Source organism: Rhinatrema bivittatum, chromosome 1 (genome assembly GCF_901001135.1).
Source record: "Rhinatrema bivittatum chromosome 1, aRhiBiv1.1, whole genome shotgun sequence".
NCBI classification, from domain to species: domain Eukaryota; kingdom Metazoa; phylum Chordata; class Amphibia; order Gymnophiona; family Rhinatrematidae; genus Rhinatrema; species Rhinatrema bivittatum.
In genome coordinates, this window is record NC_042615.1 from 215,869,388 (window position 1) to 215,889,553 (window position 20,166).

At 43.2% G+C, this 20,166-nt stretch overlaps 1 protein-coding gene across 1 annotated transcript in view; it reads left to right on the forward strand.

Moving 5' to 3' along the window:
• Positions 1–7,000: 7,000 nt before the first annotated feature.
• SH3TC1 (SH3 domain and tetratricopeptide repeats 1) overlaps positions 7,001–20,166 on the forward strand; it is a 140,027-nt gene continuing 126,861 nt past the window's right edge. The window contains 2 exon segments of the mRNA XM_029591728.1: positions 7,001–7,088; positions 7,181–7,282. The gene's annotated coding sequence lies outside the window, so the exon portion shown is untranslated.

The following is a 20,166-nucleotide window of genomic DNA, read 5'->3' on the forward strand; positions in this document are numbered from 1 at the left end:
ATCTGTTTCTTTGACAGCCTTCCCTGAATGATGGCCCACTCTAATGCCATCACGAGTCTCTGTTGAGTATACGTAGGGTATTCCTTAAATCTATAGTAGGAAAACATCTCTTCAAGGTTTCCTGGTGACAGGGCCATCTGCTATCTAGTAAGATGTCAGAATTCTTCAAAACAAACTCCTTTACAGTTTTTTTTTCTTTCCTATTTTTGTAATGTTACAACTCCAAGTATATTTTTAATTCCTTTCTACAAAGGTTTAAAGGTTGCATTAATCAGGGAAGCACAAATGTACTATAGAAGTATAGATGACAATTTTTAGATGGGGTTTACCTTTGAGTCCCAAAAATAATGTATTTTCTTGAAAGGTGTTGTGATTTATTGCTTAAAAGACAGCTAAAGAAGCATAACAAACAGCTGCACAGAAAAACAGGATGTTGTTTATTTAAACTCATCAAAACACAATGTAAATTAAAGGAAGCACATAATTTCCTTATAAGGTCTGCTTTCTTTTCTTCTTTCTACATACTGTAGGCCTAGGAGCAGAAATATTACCTGCAGGTTGTCTCTAAATTGTATATCCAATTAGATCCTTCAACAGACTCACTGCTCTCTTGATTAACAAATGTTGGTATCTAATCAAATCAAACACACAACCTTAACAGTTCAGTTAGACAGCCAGAGTGACTCACTTGATTAACAAATGTTGGTACCTAATCAAACCAAATCACACTACCTCAACGTCTTTCCAAGGTGAGTAACTGAACTGAACTTTTCAACCTTTTTACTTAGGTATACACTGCTCCTAGCTTATTTCTAGCTTCTGGCTAATTTTTTTTTTTAAATACAAACACTCAGTTCTGCTTACTAGCTGCCTTACTGACTGACTATTTAAAAATACAAACAGTCTAACTTCTGTTTATTCGCTGCCTTACTGACTATTAAAAGCACAAACACACAAACACACTAAATAATATTCCCAAATAGTTAACTTTGCCCCAATACTTTTAAAAAAGACAATGTCGCAAGCAAAAACTTACTGATATAGGGATATAGGGAATATAGGGAAAAATAACCCATGCTATAGTTACACAATGTTAGGTTCCATATTAGGTGCTACTACCTAAGAAAGAGATCTAGGCGTCATAGTGGATAACACATTGAAATCGTCGGTTCAGTGTGCTGCAGCAGTCAAAAAAGCAAACAGAATGTTGGGAATTATTAGAAAGGGAATGGTGAATAAAACGGAAAATGTCATAATGCCTCTGTATCGCTCCATGGTGAGACTGCACTTTGAATACTGTGTACAATTCTGGTCGTCGCATCTAAAAAAAGATATAATTGCGATGGAGGAGGTACAGAGAAGGGTGACCAAAATGATAAAGGGAATGGAACAGCTCCCATATGAGGAAAGGCTGAAGAGGTTAGGACTTTTCAGCTTGGAAAAGAGACGGCTGAGGGGGGATATGATAGAGGTGTTTAAAATCATGAGAGGTCTGGAACGGGTGGATGTGGATCGGTTGTTTACTCTTTCGGATAATAGAAAGACTAGGGGGCACTCCATGAAGTTAGCATATGGCACATTTAAAACTAATCGGAGAAAGTTCTTTTTCACTCAATGCACAATTAAACTCTGGAATTTGTTACCAGAAGATGTGGATAGTACAGTTAGTATAGCTGTGTTTAAAAAAGGATTGGATAAGTTCTTGGAGGAGAAGTCCATTACCTGCTATTAATTAAGTTGACTTAGATTATAGCCACTGCTATTGCTAGCAACAGTAATGTGGAATAGGCTTTGGGGTACTTGCCAGGTTCTTATGGCCTGGATTGGCCTCTGTTGGAAACAGGATGTTGGGCTTGATGGACCCTTGGTCTGACCCGGTATGGCATGTTCTTATGTTCTTATGATCCTCTCCTCTCAGTGCTCCCACTTCTTTAGTACCTCAATTTATTAGGACATGTAAAAACCAATTGTCCAAATGAATAAGTATTTTCTTGTCCTTCCTCATGGGTTAGGGCCAGTGGTAAACTTCCTTCCCATGTAGATGGTGATTTCAATGTTTAGTCCCAATTAAATATAAAGTCTCTTCTCCTACCTCTCCAAACAGTATTCTCTTCTGAATTCACATTCTCCTCCAAGCACCAGATTGATACTATTGCTTCTCCTCTTTTCCCAGCATCTTCAATAAATGTAAATGAGCTCTAAAGGGGTTCATGATGACTCCTTTCTCCTCCTCTGGATGGCTTTAAATCATCCCTCTTTTGGATGCAGATGATCCTTGGTTCCTTCTCAGTGAAGAGAACTTCTCTCTTGCAGATGTTCAACAAAATAAAATCTGAGGTCCTAGTTAATGGGGACCCAAAAAAGGTAAAATAAAAATCATTTTACAGAAAAGAGGGGAAAACATGCGTGAGCCAAGGAGGTTGGGAAAAAATCTCCTTGTTCAGTTAAAGAATGTCTTTAAAAGTGATCCTTCAGAAAATAAATGAAGGCTCTCTGTCTCCTTATTTATCCAGGTCTCATTATTGAGAATGCCAGAGGACACGTACACACATGCACATACTGTCCTAAACCATGGACCTTTACAACAAATCCAAAACACTGATGCTTACTGTACAGCTTGAGAAAAAAAAATCATCCACTGATTGTAAACCTACTCTGTAGGAGGAAAAGACCTCAAATCAGTTCTGTGTTGCTTGAACTCAAGCAAACAGCTATGTGCATTTAACTACCAGTCAGAAAAAGCTCCAAACCTAAAACTGATTGACGTGTAAGCAGCATCACAAAAGTGAAATGAGTTCTTTTCATCCTATTGACCAAACTTACAATCACTGGGTGATTTTTTTTTTAAAGTCGTATGGTGAGGACTGGTGTTTTGTTTTGTATTTCCTCACTTGTCTTGTATTATTATCTTGTTTATTACTTTAGAACAAATTACACACAGGTGTAATGAATGCCTGTCCCAGAGAGCTTACTATCTAAATGGGCACCTCAGCCAGTGGGAGATGACTTTCCCTAGGTCATAAGTGGCAGAAGCAGGATATGAACCCTGGTTTCCTGATTCCGTTTTCCTGTCTTTTGGGTATCTCGCTCACATGCTCTTTTTCTTTCTTCCATTCCCTTTCTTCCCTCTGCTTAAGCTAAGGTCATTGAACCAACTCTTACCAACTGCTGCTGAGATTTGCTCTGCTTCCACTTAAACTGTCTTGTAATTCCATCTCAAACTTTCATGGTATCTTCCAACCTTTTGCAAACTCCTCAGCCTTCTTTTTCCGATTTCCTTACTATTGTGGTTTTTATTTTTAACTTTCTAATGGTAAAGTACCTTGGACAAAAATACCTGACAAGCAGCACCAGTGATTGGCTTTTGCCCCAAGTAGAGATGGATCTGCTATGGTGTTAAAAGCCTTCATCCTTTCCCGACATGTCAAAACTCCTCAGAAATGCCTACTCTGTTGATCAGTAAAACTTAAATAAAAATAAAGATAAGTAAGACATATGAGGTAATTGAAAACAACAATAAAAGATACTTTAGGTGATGGTGTTACTGTATTTTGACTTCAGCATAATATGGACATCCAGGACCTCACTCGCTCGCCATTCTCATTCACATACCAAGAATCACGTTACACCTTCTTTGGGTAAAATAAGGCCGCAGCTTTAATAACCTGGAGACCCGAGCCCAGCATAACATTTTAACAATATTAACAATATATTAACCATAACGGTTTCAGCTTCCCCCCACCTCTGACCATCCGCCGCTCCCCCGGCAGGAATAGTCACCACCAGCCTTCGGCTCGACAAACCGGCTCTCCCCCCCCCACCGGGTTCGGACTCCCGCCACCTGCCTGCAAGGAGTCCACCCGGGTGGACTCCCGCCGCCATCCTGCAAGGAGTCCCGCCGGCCATCTCCCGCCACTTCTTTTTTTTTTTTTTAATTATATTTTTATTCAACTTTTATAACATTTAATTACATATCACAGCTTAACATAGCAATAAGGAAAAGAAAAAATACATTTCTCAAGCATCATAGTCCTAGCTGTGAATAATAATCTAAACATTTGATCATAAGAAAAGAAGAGAGACTATGCAAGGATCATAAATATCAAGAAGCAGTATACATAAATTAAATATGAGGTATTAATCAACGCTACCCCAAATTCTATTTTACCAGAACAATAGAGGTATATTTAGGGATGAGTATCCAAGTATTGCCTTAACTGAAAAGTCTGATTAAAGATATACTTATTTCCCTGATTTATTACAATACATTGACATGGAAATTTTAATAAGAATTTCATTCCTTTTTTCTGAGCTTCTTCCCTCATTAATAAAAATTCCTTCCGTCTGATTTGTGTTGTACGAGGTATATCAGGATAAATCCTAATACTTTGACCATAAAATTTCTCATTTAAGTGTCTAAAGTATAATCTCATTAGGGAGTCTCTTTCAGATAGAGAGGAAAATTGTATAATGAGGGTGGCTCTAGTATTTATATTTATTTCAAAGGATTTTTCTAACAACTCTGTTAAATTCAATTCAGATTGATTTTCCTGATTCTGACTCTTTGATTCCTTTTGAGGGACATAGTAAATTCTAGCAATCGTTGGTATAGCTTCATTGGAATATTTTAAGATATTCACTACATAACTTTTAAATAGGTCCATTGGGGACATTAAATGACTCTTAGGGAAATTCAATATCCTCAAATTGTTTTTCCTAACCTGATTTTCTATTATTTCCAATCTCTCAAAATGAATTTTTTCTGATTCAATTAAATTTACTTGAATTTTATCCATTTCATTTATCTTAATTTGCATAGATTTTACAGATTCTTCCACCTTATCTATTTTGGTTTGACAAACTCCATTCTTATTCATAACTTCCTGCATCGTATTTGCTATAGCATTTATAGATTTCTGCATTGATATTAACATAATACCAATCTCTTCAAGGGTAAAGTTTTTTGGAGTTATTAATTAAATTCCAGTTATAGGTTCTTCTTGGATATTCTCACTCCCTCCCTCTATTGGAGTCTTGCTGGGGGTGGATTGCATTGGTGTACCGTCCAAATGATCCTTGGAGCCCTTCTGAGGGCTCTCCGAGGAGCAGATCAAGATCTCTGCTTCTCTCTGGGATCTAGATGACATGAAATCCAACTTTAATTTGGGATCTTCTCCAAAGAGTGTCCCACTTTTTTCCCCAGTTGGTGGCTCAGGTGTTTCTGGTGCCCCTGGAGTTAAGGATGTCTCATGTGTCTGGAGGAATAAGCCCTGCTCCTGGCTCAGTCCTCCTGCGACATTACTTCCAGGCATATTTTGGGGGGTTTTTGCAAAGCATTCCTCGATTTTAAGTTGGTTGTCCATCACAGGGGTGGATGATGACTCTCTCAACTTCGCCTTTCTCTTTGTGTGTGGCATCACAAAGGGAAGACTCAGTCCAACTTGTTTATAATAACACAGATAATATAATAGGTAAATTATCTTACCGAGGCTCTTGCCGTTGATTCAGTGACTTTAGGTCCTACTCATAGCCTCACGGCTGCAGCGCTAGTGAACAAACCGCACAGATAAGGGTTGTTGTCAACGCCAACTTCGCCAAGCAAAGCCGCTCGCCCCTTAGGCGCTCGCGGCTTTGGTGGCGCGCTGGCGGCTGCGGTGCGCCGGAAGGATGCTGGTTTTGAAGGCGTCTCTATCGGCTCCACCCCTGTCGTCCAGGTCCTCGCAGGCAGAGAGAGAAACTTGTCAGGAAATGCTTCTTCCAAGGTAAAAATACCGGCTGCAGCGATTAGGGAGCTCAAGGGACACCGGTTTTGAAGGCGTCTCTATCGGCTCCACCCCTGTCGTCCAGGTCCTCGCAGGCAGAGAGAGAAACTTGTCAGGAAATGCTTCTTCCAAGGTAAAAACACCGGCTGCAGCGATTAGGGAGCTCAAGGGACGCCGGTTTTGAAGGCATCTCTATCGGCTCCACACCTGTCGTCCAGGTCCTCGCAGGCAGAGAGAGAAACTTGTCAGGAAATGCTTCTTCCAACGTAAAAACACCGGCTGCAGCCCATCTCCCGCCACTTCTAGCAAGGAGCTCCACCATGACAACAGCCCCCCTCAGTTGTCACCACCGTCTTCCGCTGAAACCCCGATTTAACAATCAACCAAATATACTATTCAGGCTCGGGCCCTCCGCAAGCCCCCCCACACCGCTGCGACAACAAGCATAACCCCGACAGCCTAAACATAAGGGAGGGTGGGAGGGGATTCGCTCACGCTGCTGCCTTCTTGCTGCCGCCCCGAGCTCTTCCTTGCATGCCCCCGTGCCCTCGCACCACCCTCCTCCTCCCTCGACCCCGCCGGCCAGCCGGCCAATCGGAGCCGCCGCGACCATGGCAACACGCCATGTCCTCCTATCCCTGCCTTCCCTCACACGCTTCCCCATAACTCCTCCCCCCCTCCCTTGCTGGCCTCCCCGCGAACTGACTGCCTGCCCTTTCGCCCTTCCTCCCCCCCCTTCCCGTGCTCCGTCTCCCCTCTTCCCTCCCCTCCGACCGCGAGGCTCTCGAGTGGGCCTGGGCCCACATTATCCGGCCCGAGCGGCCACAGGGCCCGCTTGGGCGTCCAAATCAAACACACCAAATGCACAACTTCCAGCTAATTTTAAATCAAATTGCAAACAGTTGCCAATGTCTCATGTAGAGATTTTTTTTTTGGGGGGGGGGGGAGGGGGTAAAAAATGATACAATTTTCCTAACTGGGAGTTTGACCCTTCTCTCATTTTCTCACCAACCCCTCACCCCCTAAGGCTTTTAAAAGTTTGGCAAACTGAGCTTTTTGCTGTGCTAGACAGCAGGCAGGATTATGAAGAAAAGGAGTAAGGGGGGAAAAAAACACGAGCTTTTGGACTAAGCCCATCAGTTAATAGTCAACTTTCTGTTAGTTCAGAGAAGTGAGCCGAGCTGTTCCATCAACAGGAAAGGTAAAAAGGTCAAACAGGAAGCGAGCTATCTGAAGGCAGTTCCCAGCGCTGCGCTACTGCAGAGCTCTGCAGGCTTTCTTTCTCTGGTATTTGCCGGGGGTTTGGAGCAAGTCCGACACTCAAAGGTAGGCGAAACTTCTGCCTCATAGCAGACGATTAAAACAAACAAAAAGGTTTGTGCTATTTGTGTGTCATCTTTTGACTGCTTTATTTTTAGTGACTTGTCGCCAAAGGTTGGATTCCATGAATCTACCAGCAACGTGTCTGGAACCAAAAACATAGTTTTGCTGAACATTTCTAATGGGAGAAGCAAACGTCTGTAAGGTTTGCAAATCTGAATGGGCTCGCTTGAGTCTGGATTATTCAATAAATGCATGAGCATTTCAGAAGATTTAAAAGATTAAAACCTTGGGCCTTTGCTTACACTATTGCATGCTTGGTTGGTGAATCCTTTTATATAGTGATCACAGTATTAACGTTGTTAAAAATGTAATTATCCTGTGATTTTAAATTCATTCTTTAATTAAAAACAGTGCAGTTGTAATGAATTGTTCTCTTACTGGTGAAAGCATTTAGACTTTTTTCTTTTTTTTACTGTCCCATGGGTGCTTGAGAAAACAGTGTAAACTGTCTTATCTCTGAAACCAAAACTTCACATACATTAATTAGAATACTGATGGCAAGAATTAAAATACTGTACAGAAAGATCAAAAGATTTAGACAGATAGAAAAGTACAGTATACACAACGATTAGGAAAGAAAACATACAGAGCAAAATATCTTTGCACTACATGAACATCCCTGCAGTGAAATCACATAAAATTGCAGGGTTCTGCAATTCTAGAATATAAAATTGGGAAAAATGTTAGTGCAAACAGCTTTTTTCTGAAACAGAAAAATATCTGGCTTAGAGTGATGGCAAAAAATAAAGTTCTATAGTAAGGTAGCTCCAACCTGAGCCACCCACATTTCTATTGTGGTAGGATAACATGAAAACCTTAAAATAACTTAAAACCTTTGACAGCTCTCTAGAGTTTGTGAATTAGTCCTCAATGAATATAGTAAGAAAGACAAGTGATACGTGATTGAAATTCAGGAAGCTATAGAGGCAGTTGTGCCACAAAGTCCAATATAAGACCTCAGCTTTCCATTTTTAAATGTTCATTTAAAGGGGAATTTTAATACCCATGCGCAGGCATCCATGTGCGCGCAGTTCCTGGTGCACTCACATGGACGCGCCAATTGTACAATATGCATGCATTAAGGCGCGCACGATATAAAATCTGCTACCTGCGTGCACATGCATGCCCAATTTTATATCTTCACATGCATGTGCATGCGAGTGCCGACTTGGCACGTAAGGGGGGGCATTTTATAAAATGCATGCAGCGACTCGATTGGCCCTTTCCCCAATTCCCTCTCAGACTGCTCAATTAAAGGAGGGGACTGGGAGGGAATTTCCTACATCCCCTACCTACCCTGCCTGCCTTTTCCCCTGTCCTCCCCAACTCCTAAAACCCCTCTAACTAGTTTGTTTTTTTTTAATTTCAATACTTACCTGCTCTCCTGAGCAGTAGTAGGTTGCTCGGGCCGGCCAGCTGCTGGCACATGCCTAATAGCGCTGTCCTGGCCTGCCCATGCCCCGCCCAGCCCCCCGCCCCTAGCCCTCTCCCAGGATGCCCCTTTTTTTGAAGCCGGATTGTCTGCGCTTACCGGGAGAAATGTGCAAGGCCCATGGCCTTGGAAAATGCCCGCTGTGCACACGTGGCCCGGCCACACACGTATCCCGTTTTTTACACCTAATAGTGCCATTGTAAAAGGTGGTGCTATTGGGCACGAAACTGGCGGCGAAAAGGGCCCTTACCTTTTTGCCGTCAGCGTCGTCTTCATGGTGTCCACCCTGGTGCCTTCCCGACTCCTCCCCTTCCGGTGCGAATGCTGCCCAGAACCCGTCCTGATCTAGGTATCGCATGAGAAAAGTCCCTTTTCGCGTGCAATCCCTTTTGAAAATGACCCCCTAATTCAGTAAACCCTGCAAGAATATGAAAATCGGGCTGTTAGAAAGATGTATTAAAATATTGGAAATTGAGAGTTGAATTCATTGTACTTATAGCGCAGAAGACAGTGGGGCAGATTTTCAAAGGGTTACACGTGTAAGAAACGCGTGTAACCCCCGAAAAGCTGCCCCTTCCACCCCCTGCATGCGCCGAGCCTAACTTGCATAGGCTTGGCAGCGCGCACAAGCCCTGGGACGTGCGTACGTCCCGGGGCTTTCCTGGGGGGGAGGGGGGGCATGTCGGGAGCGTGTCGGAGGGCATGTCACAGCCAGTGCGTCATTGGGAGGCATTCTGGGGGCATGGCCGCAGCCTCCGGACCTGCCCCTGGACTGGAACAATGTGCGCCGGCAGCCGGCCAGCACGTGCAAGTTACGCCTGCCTCGGGCAGGCATAACTTGTAAAATAAAAGTAGGGGGAGGGAATTAGTTAGGGCTGGGGGGTGGGTTAGATAAGGGAAGGGAGGGGAAGGTGGGTGGGGCCAGAAGGAAAGTTCCCTCCGAAGTCGCTCCGATTTCAGAGCAGCCTTGGAGGGAACAGAGGATGGCTGCGCGGCTCAGCGCGCGCAGGCTGCCGATTCTGCGCAGCCTTGCGCGCCGACCCTGTATTTTATAACATGTGCACGGCAGCACGCGCATGTTATAAAATCGGGAGTAGATTTGTTCACGCCAGGTTGCGCGAACAAATCTACTCCCGCGCGCACCTTTTAAAATCTACCCCAGAGTGCGTGACTTCTTTTGAAGAGAAGTTACAATGCTGTGCAATACAGAGGTTCTCAATCCAGTCCGCAGGGCATACCTAGACAGTCATGTTTTCAGGATATCCACAACGAATATGCATGAGATGGATTTGCATACATTGCCTTTATAGCATGCAGATTTTATCTCATGCATATTTGTTGTGGATAACTTTTGAAAATCCAACTGGCTGGGGTTCGTCCTGGACAGGTTTGAGAACCTCTGGAATACTTCACTACAACTGCCACTGTTTTTAATTAGAGAACTAATTTAAAATCACAGGAAAAATAAATATGTAGATCCTTAGGTGAATAGTTCATTACAAAGTATAAACACACAGAATAATATACCTGTGGGGATTCTGTATATGTATGTTTACTATATGAATGAAAATAATCAAGAAATAATTTATAAAAACTCCCTGCTATTCCAATATCAGAATCTCAGGGAATTTCTTCTGTATTATTTTACCATACAGTAGAAATTCTCTAATATTTACCACTTAGCAAGTGGCAGGATATGTGGAAGGAAATTAGGTAATGGAAAATCCCTTAGATTTAATGCCTCAACTTTTAGTTTTCACTGAGTTGTATTTGCTTATTATTTCTGAGCTTGAAATGTCTTAGGGTCCTGGTTAATGAAAGAGAACAGTTTTAATAGTTGCTAAGTTTTAGGATTTTAGGACCTTAAGAAGCACAACAGTTTCTAGACCAGTTTTTCCAGTCCCTCTCCTGGAGGCACACCAATCTAGTCAGGTTTTCAGGATCACCACAATAAATATGCATGAAATAGATTTACATACACTGGGTCTCCAATGCATGCAAACCTATCTCAAGCATTTTCATTATGAATATCCTAAAATCCTGACTGGTTAGGTGTGCCTCCAGGAGAGGGTTGGAAACCACCATTTTATTCAGGAATCACAGTATGTACTAAACTGAGTAATACTAGACTTGACCATACCTGCTATATCTCCATTAGCTTCTTTCCCAGTCACCTTCTCTCACTCATATCACAGGGTGGGCAAAGGTGATGAGGCCACAAAGAGCAAAGATGGATCGACTGTAAGACAGAGAATGCAAGAAGACATTGAGGTGAAGGTGAGTAGAGCTGTCCATTTGTCCATTTGGACAGCTCTACTCACCTTCACCTCAATGTCTTCTTGCATTCTCTGTCTTACAGTCGATCCATCTTTGCTCTTTGTGGCCTCATCACCTTTGCCCACCCTGTGATATGAGTGAGAGAAGGTGACTGGGAAAGAAGCTAATGGAGATATAGCAGGTATGGTCAAGTCTAGTATTACTCAGTTTAGTACATACTGTGATTCCTGAATAAAATGGTGGTTTCCAACCCTTTGCCCACCCTGTGATATGAGTGAGAGAAGGTGACTGGGAAAGAAGCTAATGGAGATATAGCAGGTATGGTCAAGTCTAGTATTACTCAGTTACATTACACCTTAGAAAACCCACGCCTTAATTTGCAAACATTACTGAAAATGTTTGCAAATTAAGGCGTGGGTTTTCTAAGGTGGCAGACCTTAGAAAATCCGGCGATAATGGGGAGCGGGGTGGCGAAGCGGGGGGGGGGGGGGGTGGGCCTGCGAAAGCCGGCAGCAACCGCACCTCCGCAGTGCTATCGCTGCCGGCTTTGGCACCCAATAGCGCCATTGTAAAAGGTGGTGCTATTGGGCGCGAAACTGGCATCGAAAAGGGCCCTTACTTTTTTGCCGTCAGCGACATCATCACGGCGTCCACCCCGGTGCCTCCCCGACTCCTCCCCTTCCGGTGCAAACGCCGCCCAGAACCCGTCCTGATCTAGGTATCGCACGCGAAAAGTCCCTTTTCGCGTGCGATCCCTTTTGAAAATGACCCCTAATTCAGTAAACCCTGCAAGAATTTTTGCAGGTTTGCCAAATTTTTCTTTTTATAAACCTGATGCAGTCTTCCACAAATATTCAAAACCACATCAGAGTTTGAGTGAATTTGCTGATTCTTGGAAATTCACAGGAAGCAGATTTGATGCAGGTGTCTGCAAATTGTTAAATCTGCATAGAATTTTAGCAAATATGCTTAGATTTTCCCTGGAGTTGATGGGAGAACTTAAGTCAACATTTTCTTGGCAAATGTGAGGAAAATCCCAAAAATTGTTGAAATTCAAAATTTGCCTAGTTCAGTTTTGGTCTTGAATTACATACTTAGAGGAGAGGGGAGAGAAAAGAGGGTATTTGAGACAGAAAAAAATGGATTAAAGCCATCTACACTCCCAATTAATAAATTGGGAGTGTAGATGGGATTCCCTAAATGGTAAAATCTAGTGCTCATGTGATAGGTTTACTAATTGGGGAATTAATTCATTGGCTGTTTTCCTCCAGAAATAGTTTTATTTTTTTTTTATTTTTTATAATTTTATTTTTATTGCATTTCTTATGATATTACAAATAGTAATTCTGATACAGAGGTAAAGCATAAATTAAAGGAATTCACTTACAATACAGTAATTCCCTCGAAATAGTATCAATTCTAGGATAATATTTAGGAATAATATTAGTGAACATTGGCAATATGTAAACAATTGGAGCAAATACAAAAGAATATAATCAAAGAAAACCCTCCTTGTACTCCCTCATTACTTCCTTTTTTTTACCCACTTTTTCATACAACCCTTAGGAGTGAGTATCAAGAAATGCACGTAATTGATCTGGGAAATTAAAGATATATGAGTTTCCTTGATATTTTATGTAACACTTGCAGGGATAACGTAGTGAAAACTGTGCTCCTCTATCTTGCACTTCCTTTCGGAGTGCTATAAAGTTTTTTCGCCTTATCTGTGTTGTGCGTATAACATCTGGGAATATTCTCACTGGGGCACCATAGAAGTTTTGTTTTTGTTGTCTAAAATGAAGTTTTAACACTTCATCTCTCTCTGAGTGAAATTGGAACTGCACCAAAAGGGTTGCTCTATTTTCAATCTTCGATTCGTATGATTTTTCCAAAAATTCTGTCAGGTTAAAACTTTCTATAGATTTCACATTATTATTCTCCTTACTCTGTTGTTGTAGGTAGTAGGCCTTAGATAGCTTAGGAATTGAATTTTCAGAATACTTTAAGATATTTTTTAAGTAACTATTAAATAGGTCCACTGGCGTTACCAAGTGGACTATAGGGAAATTTAGTATTCTTAAATTCAATTTCCTATTCAGATTCTCTATCATTTCTAATTTCCCTTCATGTTCTTGAACTGATTTTATTAAATTCACCTGAATTTTCTTTATTTCTCCCATTTTCACATCCAAAACTGTAGTATTTTTCTCTAAACTTTCTATGCTTCCTTGCATACAAACATTCTTATTCAATACTTCCTGCACATTCAAAGTTAAATTATTTATCGATTTCTGCATTTTCATGATCATTAATCCCAGTTCCTCTATTGTAAGTTTCTTTGGAGTTATCTCCATTATTTCTGGCATTTTATTTCTTGTTACAATATCTCCAAGTTGTTGCAAGAACTCAGTTCCTCCTCCTACATCCGAGCCTTCCCTGACCTCCCAGGATTTTTGATTTTCACTGTCCTCAGAGCTCCTTATTGGACTTCCAACCTCTCTAGGGGGGACAGGTATTGCTCCTGCTGTTGTTATAGCTTTCTCAGGATCCCTGGATGGAGGATCCGGTTTCTGCGGGGCACCGGGGGTTAGAGATGTTTCACTGGCCAAAGTAATATTCTCCTGCTCCTGAGCCATATTACTAGCGGCCCCCACCGGTGTTCTCTCTGAAGGAGTTTGGAAACAGTCCGGGATAGTAGACTGGTACAACTTCACTGGAGTTGAGGTCATAGATAATTCTCTTACTTTTGCCTTCCTCTTAGAATGAGGCATGGCACATTTTCAAAACGAATGCAACCTCTTTACCAGCTATTAAATAAACAGCGCTGTTCCCAAATCAAACAAGGAAGAGAAACTTTTTACTTAACTTGTCGCCGTTCACTAAGACCGCACCTTCTCACTCCACAATTAAGTCCCGTGCCGCCCAATGCCGTCCGATCCGGACAAAGCCGAGCGCGCCCCTTTAACGCGCGCGGCTTAAACGTCGCGCCGGCGGCGTCGCGCCGGGGTAGACAAGGTTTTATGGTCTACCTGGCTCCTCCTTCTCAGACGTCACCAGCGGCAGCAGAGTCTGGAAGCAAGCAAAGGAATGGCGAAACGGGCCCCTCAGCCAAGCTGGACCCAAAGAAAGGTGCGGCAATGTCTGCCGGGGTAGACAAGGTTTTATGGTCTACCCGGCTCCTCCTTCTCAGACGTCACCAGCGGCAGCAGAGTCCGGAAGCAAGCAAAGGAATGGCGAAACGGGCCCCTCAGCCAAGCTGGACCCAAAGAAAGGTGCGGCAGCGTCTGCCGGGGTAGACAAGGTTTTATGGTCTACCCGGCTCCTCCTTCTCAGACGTCACCAGCGGCAGCAGAGTCCGGAAGCAAGCAAAGGAATGGCGAAACGGGCCCCTCAGCCAAGCTGGACCCAAAGAAAGGTGCAGCCAGAAATAGTTGTTTAATTATGCATTTTGATGTATTCTAGTAAGCACCCAAATAGAGGGTACTGTATTTCTACATACCTAACATCTCTTTTCCACATTTAACTCAGTTTGTGGCCATTCAGAGCCCCTTACCTTGCACGAGTAAGGGTATAATTCTACTAATAATCACAGTTCTCGTATTCTGCCTACAGCAGCAAAAATCTCCTTGTGCCATTCCTGTCACCATGACCAAGTCTTAATAGGAAAAAACTAAAATATGACTCAGCAAGAAATTCCTTCCTGCATACCTACCCCCACCCTGCAGGAAATGTGCCACTTTTTATGTCTCCCTATCACCCCCAATACTAAAATAGGAGATCTGGAAGAAGCAGGTTTAAAAGAGTTTCTCTTCTGATTCCCAAAGCTCTTGTTATCCTTCCCAAGCCATCCCTGCTACTGCTAGTCTTTCAACTTCAGTTTTTTTCTGGGTGAAAAGAGACCTGCTCAAGTTTTGTTGATGGAGCTATAAGTGATAGAGGCAATAGGAGGGAGTTTATAATGTTCTATATGGGTTTGTAAATCTGAGAATCTTTCAAAATAAAATTCTCCATAATCTGGACTAGTAGTCTTGGTGATAGTAAAGACAGAGGAACTCCGGTCACATCTTATCTGCATCTTTAGAATAAGCATATTTAAGCCGCCTAATGAAAATAGTTCTGACAATTTACGTTCACTGTGTTATTGTCTTAACATTTAGGCTTTATATAGTGCCCTGTAGAAAGGCACTTTACAACAGATTTCAGGTGCAATCTTGCCACTGAGAGCATACAAGCCAAATGGATAGCAGTGTGAGATCAAGGGCCTGATTTACTACGGCTTTCTCCCCATTCTCTGTTTATTGGGGGGGGGGCGGGGAACTTAGTAAATCAGACACAGCGCACCAATGAGTATTAGTGGTAGAAGAAGCAGGATTTGAATCCAGGTCTCCCGGGTACTAGATAATAAGTGCGGTATATTAGGCCACCTGCTTGCAACTTAGTTAAAAGGCACAGCACTTCTGTCTACGACTAAAATTTCACAAAATCATGAAACCAAAAAAATTTGCAGAGAAACTAATCTTCTGCAGGCTGGCCCATCAGGACTCCTGGAATCAGTTAGTAATATATGCGAACACAGTAAGTGATGGCAGAAAAAGACACAAACAGCCCATCCATTCTGCCCAGCAAGATTTTTTCAGAGTTGCAATTGCTGTTCTGTCCACCTCCACGCCTTCTGTTTAAGTTTGTAACTGTGTTACCCCCTTGCTTGGTTACCATCCTAGGGATCCTTTGTGCTTATCCATGCCTTCTAGAATTCTTGCACTGTTTTGTCCCGCCAGCTCCGCTGGGGAGGTAGGGATGTGAATTTTAAAAACATTTCCTAGTTTGATTCATTTCATTTTCAAAGTGGAATGAAAGAAAATCCAACAGAATCTGGGAGGTTTTCCTTTCGGTTGTTGTGAATACGCATTACGCATCACCAAAAAAAAAAAAAAAAAATTCTGTCTCCAGCCAGGACCTCCCTGCCCCCCCCCCCCGACCTTCCTGCTCCCCAAAAAAGCTGAAGGAGCTGGGGGGCCTCACCAGCTGGCCCTGAGGTCTACAATGTAATGATGTTAAAAGGGTGCTGGTCTCAGAGTCAATTGGCTCCCCTTTAACATCGCTTATGATCTCGGGGGTCAGTCAGCAACATTGTCAAGAGGTGCTGATGGGGGTAGGAGGTGAGTGGGCATCCTTCCTGCCCCTTTCACGATCCAGTACCCCCTGCAGAAGCGGGAAGTGGATGCCTGGGAAGTCCCTAGCCCTGGCAGAATTTGTTTGGGGGGCTCAGGAGTAGGTTGAAGGGGCCCAGGAGGCCTCGTTTAGGTTTATTTATTTATTTATTTATTTTTCATGTTTAATTCTGTTCAGCAAATGAATTGAAATAGACATTAAATAAAACAAAACTTGGAACACCCCTAAAAATGAGAAAATGAACAAAAGTGAAGTTTTTGGAGCTGCACATCCCTCCTGGCAGAGCAGTCCAGGTGTATCATCCAGCACTCGTTCTGTGACAAAGTGTTTTCTGACGTTGGTCCTGAGTCTACCCCTTGGAGCTTCATATTATAACCCCCCTCCCCCCCTTTGTTCCAGAACTTACTTTCCCTTGAAAAAGGTTTGTCTTTTGTACATTACTAATACCTTTGAGATATTTAGGTCTTTAAAAATAATAAAACAGTATTACATCGTCAATGAAGCCACACTGCAGGCTTGCTGCACTGATGCTGAAAACAGTGTTAAAGGCATGAACAGAGAGTAATACGACTCTGATTTCCCACTGTTGCACCACTTCAGCTCATCTCGGGATGGGGAGAGTTGATTTGGTGAATGTGCTGCGGAAGGAAGATATATGTTAGGTAGATCAGGAGATACTAAGGGATGAGGAACCTTGTCAAAGATTTTATTGGATAGCATTGGAGAGGAAGGGGTAAGAACTGGGATAAGGGTTATTGTGATCAGTTACGCTTATATTGTTTTATTGTACTCCACTTTTGATTTCTCTCTTTGGAATTAATGGTGGATTACCAGATGTTAATAAATTAATAAATAATTGAAACACCACAAAGGATGTGGAAGAAATCCAAAGGTCACCAAAATAATATTTAAAAATAGTGTGTGTGCTGCAGGAAGTTTTATGCTGTGATAGTTCATATAATAACCAAAAAAAACATATCATTATGATGTCAAAGATTTAATGAATAACAATTGTAGGTAAATCACAATCAGCAATGTGTCTTAATGCTCCTCTGGCCCCCCGACACAGGTCCGTGTTTCGTGTTTCACCGAAGCTTCATTAGGAGGAACAAATCACATTGAATTTAATTATAGGATGTAAGAGAATGTCACATTGAAGTTAATTATAGGATGTAAGAGAATGTTGCTTTGGAAATTGAAACAATGTACGGTAATCATTTGTAAACACAGACTTGAAATAATGTCTGATTGGGAACTTAAAGAGAGATGAACTGTTGCTTAAATACATTTATTGGAAGTGGGAACTAGGCAGATCGTCCCTTGCTGTATGTGCATGCATTTTCCTCTATACTTTACATTGGGGCTGATATAATAAGGAACATAAACGTTAGCACAGGTTTTTACTCCTGCTTTGGCATGCATTTTTTCTGGCATAAGTTAACTCTGGCATGTAAACGGGGTTTTATCTAGGGGTGGAAAAAAAGAAAAATTCTCGCTCCTTTTTCATTTCATTTTGGGGAGTTTAATTTTCCACCAATTTTGTTTCACCAAATGTTTTTATTTTATTTATTCAGTAGAAAAACAAACCGCAATAAACATTTAACAAAAAACATCCCCCAAAAATGAAAAAGAAAAAGAAACAGGGCCTTCTGAGCGCCTGACCAATCCCTCCCACTCAAAAAAATGCCGGGGCCAGGATCCTTCCCTGCCCCCATTTACCCGATCCCTGGCCCGTGCTGAAACCTGGGCCTTGCGTAGAGCGAAGGCTGAGATTACAGAGACCTGCCTAGGCCTACACAAGGCTGAAGCTTCAGCATGGGCCTGAGCATCGGAATAGTCCTAATGCCTAGGCCCAGGCCTTGCATAGGCCTAGGTTGCTGCAACCTCAGTCTATGCCCTATGTATAGCCCGGACCCAAGCTTGACGCTGGGAGCCGACCCGGAGGCTGAGACCTGATGCCTGGTTAGCCCGGATCAAGGCCCAACGTGGAGACCCGACCCAGGGCTGGGTCACAATACCTGGGCCTTGACCCAGGGTCAGGCCCAGGCCTTGGAGCGCTCCTCTTCAGTCTTCATTTTTTTGGCTCTTGAAGCCAACTGACACCGCCCTCTGGTGTCACACCAGATTTAATTAACAGCCACATTCACCCCAGTAGACGCCATGTTTCCAGACCGGGTTGCAGCATTGGGCCCGGGTCCCAGCCTATGCCGAGGCCCAGGTGTCAGGCCTAGGTCTGGGCCGAGGCCCTGGCTTTGGGACCTGGTCTCTGGACCAGGTTATGGCATCGGGCCTGGGCCCAGGCTCTGGCCTAGGCCCCAGCCCAGGTGTCACAACCCAGCCTCTGGGTCAGGCCCCGGCATTGAGACCTAGCCTCTGGACTGTGATGCGGCATTGGACCGGTTCTGGGCCGAGACCACAGCGTCGGTACCCAGGCCAAGACTGGGTAGCATGTTGGGCCTGAGCCCAGATCGTGTCCTAGGTCAAGGTCTAGGTGTCAGGAACTGGCTTCTGGGTCAGGTCCTTACATCGGGCCTGGGCCTGGACAGCGATGCTGGTTTCCTATAGCAGGTAAGTCATTTTTTACATTTTGGGGGGGGGGGTCTCACTCAAGGCTGTGGCATTAAGCCTTGGCCTGGGCCATGACCCCTGCATCATGCTTGGGCCTAGGATGCAGTTAGTGTGTCGGGCCACGGCCTATGCCTTGGTGAGGCCCCGGACTTGGGCCTAGGCCCAGCCTCCCGTGTCACGCTTTCACCTAGGCTGATTCCCTTGCTTTGGGTCTCGGCCTGTTTCATAGTCAAGGCCCCCTGCTTCGAGCCTGGACCTCAGCCTGAGGGATCAATTTTGTTTTCAAAATGAAATGTGAAATTCGAAGAGATATTGTCGGATTTTCAATCATTTCACTTTGATAATGAAATTAAACATAATAGGAAATTTTATCTGATTTCCTATTTTGTTTCATCCGAATGCAGATCCCTAATTTTAACTCCTAAAGATGTGCATTCAGGTGCCAATTTAATAAGCTGTGGTATACCTGCCTCGAGTTTGTGTGTGTGGTATTACACATATATGTAATAACACGATTAGCCCAGAAAAAATGCGCGCACAATCCCTCTGAAATAGCCATGGCTGGTTTAATGCTACTCCATGCTGATGTCATGCAAAGAAGGCAATTAACTATTCAAGGGCAATGCAGGGAACCATGCTAGTTTTAGTGCGGGTTTTTTAGCGCCTAGATCAGGGGAGGTGTTAAGTTTAAGTACCTGGCTGGAGGTCAAAAAATTAAATGGTAGAAGCCAGAAGAGAGGTCGGAGAGGGAATAGGCACATGTCAGAAATGTGAATGTTTTATAGCACCTTCCAAATCTCTGCTGCATTTCCCTCACTCACCAGCGTTCGCCATTATAGATTCCTCATGGTCAGTGATGGATCATGAAGGGGTTAGACATTGTTCTAACCACCTTCAGTCCCACTCCCGGACCACTAACACACTACTTTCTTAAGCTTTCAACCGAGATTCAATCACAGGTCACCACATTAATGCGAGTTTATGTGCGATTTATTGCATAGGCCTTCAGCATGTGTTATAACGTGCTTATCTGTGTGGATATTTGTTTTGCATGGAGTTTCTGCACGTATCTCATTTGCATGCCATCCCCTATAACATCCTGCAGAGGCACCTTCTTTTGCCATGCGTGCTTAAAAAAATACGTGCAGAAAACTAGCATCGATTTCACCTCGGGTCTTATTGCATCGGCCCCTAAAACAGGAGTAAAAACTAGTGCTAAATTTGGCGTGGTTGCATGCAGATCCCATGGTAAAAAAAAGGCATTAGCTAATTCCCAGCATTGCAGGGTGGTGCATTAGAGGGCAAACAGATTAAGGCACATTTTCTTAACACTGGAAATGTAATTCCTGGGTCAGAGCAGGAATAAAACTTAACACATTTCTGGTTGCCATTTTCTACTATTGTGTCTAGTCTAGGCACATCAACAGAATAACATTGGCCATCAGAAATGTGAGTTTACTCCACCTTGGACCCAGGAGTTTAATGTCCGGTACACTTGGTGAGGGCAGCTATAGTCGAACAGTACGCTGGCATTGTGCATCCAATGTTGGTATACGGTTTAACTGTAGAATC